The sequence below is a fragment of the Chiloscyllium plagiosum genome, chromosome 14, assembly GCF_004010195.1.
Source record: "Chiloscyllium plagiosum isolate BGI_BamShark_2017 chromosome 14, ASM401019v2, whole genome shotgun sequence".
Taxonomy (NCBI): Eukaryota; Metazoa; Chordata; class Chondrichthyes; order Orectolobiformes; family Hemiscylliidae; genus Chiloscyllium; species Chiloscyllium plagiosum.
This window is the reverse complement of record NC_057723.1, coordinates 7,753,953-7,760,091: the sequence shown is the minus strand read 5'-3', so window position 1 is coordinate 7,760,091 and position 6,139 is coordinate 7,753,953.

Genomic DNA, 6,139 nt, shown 5'->3' with positions numbered 1-6,139 from the left:
CGAATGGTGCTGAACATTGTGCAATCATCAGTGAACATCCCCACCTCTGAACTTATTATGAAGGAAGGTCATTGGTGAAGCAGCTGAAGATAGTTGGGCCGAGGACATTATGGTGAGGAACTCTTGGAGAGATGTCCTGGAGCTGAAATGACTGAGCTGGAAATGTGTTGCTGGAAAAGCGCAGCAGGTCAGGCAGCATCCAGGGAATAGGAGAGTCGACGTTTAGGGCATAAGCCCTTCTTCACGTCGACTCTCCTATTCCCTGGATGCTGCCTGACCTGCTGCGCTTTTCCAGCAACACATTTCCAGCTCTGATCTCCAGCATCTGCAGACCTCACTTTCTCCTCCGCTGAAATGACTGACTCCATCAAGCACAACCATCTTCCTGTGTGTCAGATATGATGCTAACTAGTGAAGAGCTTGCCCCCTGATACCCATTGACTCCAATTTTGCTAGGGCTTCTGGATGCCACACTCAGTCGAATTCAGCCTTGATGTCAAGAGCTCTCACTCTCACCTCCCCATCTGGAATTCAATGCTTTCATCCATGCTTGAACCAAGGCTGTAATGAGATCAGGAGCTGAGTGGCCCTGGCAGAACCCAAACTGGGTGTCACTGACCAGGTTATTGCTGACGAGGTATTGATCAAGAGTAGACTGGTGGGGCAGTAATTGGCCAGGTTGGATTTGTCCTGCTTTGTGCGTACAGGACATACCTGGGCAATTTACCACATTATTACGTAGATACCAGTACTGTAGCTTTACTGGAGCAACTTGGCTAGGGGAGCGGCAATCTCTCAAGCACAAGTCTTCAGTCCTATTGCCAGATTGTGTCAGGGCCCATAGCTTTTGCACTGTCAAGTACCTTCAGCTGTTTTTCACGTCATGTGAAGTGAGATCACAGGAGGAGGCTGAGATAGTTCACTCACTCAGCACTTCTGGCCAAGATAGCTGCGCAAGCTTCGGCCTCATGTTTGGCACTGAGTGCTGGGCTCTTCCATCATTGAGGATGGAGATATTTGTGAAGTCTTCTCCTCCAGTGAGTCGTTCAATTGTCCATAACCATTCATAACTGGATGTGGCAGAACTACAGAATTTAGATCTGATCCATTGGTTATGCGATCGCCTAGCTCTGTCTATCATTTGCAATAAATGCTGTTTGGCATGCAACTAGCCCTGTTTGGTAGCTTCACCAGTTTGGCACCTCATTATTAGTTATGCCTACTGCTGCTCCTGGCATGCGCTGATGCACTCTCCATTGACCCAGGGTTGATCCCCTGTCTTGATGGTAATGGTTGAGTGGGGGATATGCCGGGCCATGAGGTTACAGATTGTGCTGGAGTACAGTTCTGCTGCGGTGGATGGCCCACAGTGCCTCGTGGATGCCCAGTCTTCAACTTCTACATTTGTTTGAATTCTATCCCATTTACCATGATGGTTAATCCCACAATGGAGGGTATCTTCAATGTGCTGGGGCCACAATTATTGATAAAAATATAAATAATGTGGATGAGGAAAGTGAATGCACTATAGTCATGTTTATGGAAGACACAACAATAAAGTGGAAAGACTAGTGGTGAGGACAACACATAGAGTCTTCAAAGGGATAGAGACAGATTAAGTGAATGGCAAAACCTGAGCAGATGGAAAATAATGTGGGACAAAGTAAGGCTATGCACGTTGGGAGGAAGAATAGAAGAGATGAATATTATTTAAATGAGGAAGGAATGCAGCACTGAAGGATTTGGGGATCCTTGTGCATAAATCACAAAGGGTGAGGTCAGCGGAGAACAGAAATGACAAATGGAAGTTTAGTTGTTATTTCGAAGTGAATGGAGTATAAAGATAGGGAGGTCTCACTAAAACTGTACAATGCACTGGTCGGAATACCATGGACCATTTTCAGCCCCTCATCTAAGGAAAGGTATTCCAGAGGCAGACCAAAGGAAGGTTCATCAGGCGGATACCAGATATGGAAGCATTGTCTTCTGAGGGGAGGTTGAGTAGTTTGGGCCTGTACTCATTGGAATACATAATACGGGGCAAACTTATTGAAATATACAAGATTCTTAGAGAACTTGACAAGGTAGATGTGGAAAGATTGCTTCCCCTTGTAGGAGAGTCGAGGATCTGAGGGCATCATCTCAGAATAAGGGCTCATACATTTAAGAGGAAGATGAGAAGGAATTCCTTCTCTCAGAATGTAGTGACTCTGTGGAACTCTTTGCCAGAGAGGGCTGTTGAACCTGGGTCATTGAGAACATTCAAGGCTGAGACAGATTTTTAATCAGTAAGGGAATCAAGTGTTAAGACAGGAAGGTAGAGTGGAGGGTTGTCATATCATACAACATAGACACAATAAGCCTATTTCTGCTCCTGTCTAATGGTCTTAACCGAGAGGCTTGCTTGGCCATTTCAGAGCTGGGTGGGTCTGTGGGTCTGGAGTCACATGTAGTTCAGACCGGGGAGGCGCTAAATCAGCTCATCTCTTTTTTGTCCCCTCTCGGTCGATCATAACAAAGATTTTTATTTAAGCACACAGCTGTTCCACTTCAAGTTTGACAAATCAGTCATAAATACTAATGTTTTTCTGAGTACAAGAAGGACGAATTTTATTACATACTAACCCTAAGAAAAATGATAAAATGTGACATTGAACAGACACAAACACAGGTGATAAGTTTAAGAAGGAGAGAGCATTAGAAATGTAGGGCGACACAGTTTCTTGGAGTATTTGAGATGTTAGATTTTAAGTTGAGACCACATGGTTGATTTTTATCATGAACAGATTCTCAATAAAGAGACGTTTCTCAATAAACAGTAATTTCTCCAATTTGCTTTTCTACCAGGCGCAGATTTTGAGATCATGATGAGGAAACAGGGAGAGCATCGCGGCTCCTTGGGTCTCCTTCACTAACTTCCATTGTAGCTCACTCCACAGATTCCCACTAACACTCCCCCTCCAATGATAAGGCAGCCATCTTTAAAAATCAGATTCCAGAAACTAATTCTCTGTAGCCAACGTGCGGACACAAATCCAGAGGAAGACACAGGCCTTAGTTGGAGGGGTTTCGAAGAGCATGTTAAAGAAGGAGCACGAGATCGAGAGACTCAGGAAATGGTTCCAGAGTTCAGGGCCTAGGCAGCTGAAAGTACAAGGAAACAATTAAACTCAGGGATGAGCAAAAGGCCAGAGTTGGGCAGATCTCAAGGAGGTGCAGGCCTGGAGGAGGTGACACAGATATGGAGGGTAAGCCGATGAAGAGTATTTGCAAAACAAGGATTAGAATTCTGTAGTTGAGCGGTCGTCATGCAGAGATCCAATGGAGATCAGTGGGTGGGAGTGGACAGGAGTGAGTGTGAATCCAAGCCACAGGGATATGGATGACATCAAGTTTACACAATATGAAGCTGGTCATGTGGGGCATTAGAATTGGGAAATGTGGAGGGTAACCCAAGCACAGATGAGGATTCAGGAGCAGATGGACTGTGTGTTCTAAAATAGTAGCTCTGCAGTCCTCCTCCCCCATGCCAGGGGCAGTTAGGGATGGGGCAATAAATCCTGGATCTTGCACATGTCACTAATGTCCCAACAATGAACCAAACAGCAAGATGTAATGGTGTAAAGGGGAGAGGAGTAATGTCACATACAGGAGAGAAACTGTCATGTTCTTTTCCTCTGACTTTTGTTATGAAGATGTGGGTGTACTGTACCTTAAAGAGAGTTAAAAACTAGCCGAACTACCTGACAGCACCAAGTGTTCTGAACATGATATAATGTACCCTTTTGGTCCAGCAGCCAGTGTAGCTGGTTGCCTGGAGACAAAACCAAACTTGAACTAGGCCAATCAATTTAAATTATACTCCAAACTCCAATCAAATTTTAATTTAGTATGTTGACAATATTAAAAGCCAATGGCACAATCCAATGTTTTAGGGATATAAGACCAGGAAAAATTGAACAGTTCGGGGAGAACTGCTAAAAGACCAACAAATGTAGGCTGCTAGTGAGAAATCTCTGAGAGGGACCAGTCTAGAGAAGGAGTTTACACAGAGAAAAAACATCGACACCAACCTAGAGAGCAAATCTACAGAGGGAAGATTCGACAGCTGGCTGGATCTGAAATTTGACTTTTGGTAAATCTTAATCGGGGGTTTTATTGGATTAGTATTATAGAAAATAAAAGATAGGTTAGAGGAAGGAGTTGTAAATAGTTAGTTAATTATTGTCTGTTATACTTTACGAAATAAAATTGTTTCTTTTTACTTTGACTTGTTCTAGGGCCTCTCGAATTTTCACAGATTACTGCATGGGATAAATCTTTTCTGTGGTGTTGGTTTAAAATTAACAGGGGGGGTTTATCCCATGTCATAACACCTTCCAAATATTATTGCAACAAAGGTTGCAATAAATCCAAATACTTTTCACTCACTTTTACAAATCACATTAATTGGAAACTATTCTCTTATCCCCAATCGTTCTGAAAAGCCCACCAAATACTGAGGATGGATTCACCACTGCGCCATAGGAAGTGACAACGCAGGATCTACAAAACATTGCCCAGGGACTCATCATTGACAATGATCTTCTATCCGCTATCAACCAGTGCTCTAAATTAATGCCTGCATTTCTCAACAATATCCACCAGCAACCCAACTACAAGCTTAAAAACTAATTTATTTAAGCAAAGTTTCATTGTAATGTTCAAAACTTTAAAAACAGCACAGCCTTAAGACGCAAAGCTACACAAGCAACATCAGGAACAATGATGATCGGTTCACTCGGATACAATCCGTACTAATTCAAACTAAAATGATTGGATAATCCAGGAAAAATCGCCCACTTTTAAAGAAGCATTCTGATTCTAAACTCGTCACTCCCAAACATTTTCTAATAACATTTTTAACGTGAGTTGCAAATCAAAAAACACACCGTAATGCTCCACATTATTCAAATTCATGATTACCAAGGAAGATTAAAGATTAAACTCAAGATTAAACAAGAGATATTGTTTAAAACTGGGGAGACTCCAGAGACAATAGCAGACTGATGGAAATGGGGAAGCCATACACCAAACTGCCCACGACAACATCATGTTGTTAGTTGATTTTCTCAGAGGCCAAGATGATATTAGCCATGGTTTCACCTGTGAGAAGTGACTGTCAGGTAGCATTGGATCAAGCTACATGAAGTGCAGCCATTTATCCAGCTCAGGATTTAACTTCCTGTCATCTGGATAACTAACAGTTAGCTTTGGCCACAGGAGCTGAGTGCCTGGTCATGTTTATCTGTCAGGTTAATATTGTTGGCATGGCCAAACACCAGTGGGGAGCTTTGGACTTGGAAATGAGAGGGTGAGGAGAGAAAAGTTTTGACCTTTGACTCGGTGATGGTCAAGGGCATTAGCCTGTCTACAGGGAGTTTGTTTCCCTCAGGCTTTGGGGAAATTGCCCAAAATGGGATCAAATGGAGATTCAGGATTTTCACTCTAATCATGACTGTATCATCATTCCACAGCAATATCCCATTCCAAACTCAGGGTGAGCTAGGCACCCTACCCACAGAGGCCCAGACGGCTGTGGTAAGTGACCATTTTTCATCACTAATTCTGGTGTTCGATTCTGCAGGGAACTCAAATTCCTTAATCCTCTCTGGCCTGTTCATGCTGCAATGTCTGATGGTTTGCGAGCTGAGCCTCCCCATCAGTGACTATCTCATCGCAGGAGCGGGAATGGGAGAGGGGAATATGGCCGATAAAGCGAGATACGGTCAAGCAGGAAAGAACTCGTGGAGCATAAACACTGAACATGGACTAGATGGACTGAATGTCCTGTGTGGTCCATGTGAATACTCACAGATGTAAGGTTCTCTCAAGTTTAGCCTAATGCATAAATTGCAGATAAAACAGCCTCAGTGAGAAAACATTCAAAGACCTAAGGACACATTCCAGTTTTGGCATGAATAGTTTCGAATCTCTGTGCGAACGATTGCAAATTCAACTTCCTTTCTCTATTTAGAGACCTTTGGTCAAGCCACATTTGGAGCATTGTGTGAAGTTCCAGTCCCCACACTATAGGAAGGATGTGGAGGCTTTGGAGAGGGTTACCAGGATGCTGCCTGGATTGGATTTGTATTACCTA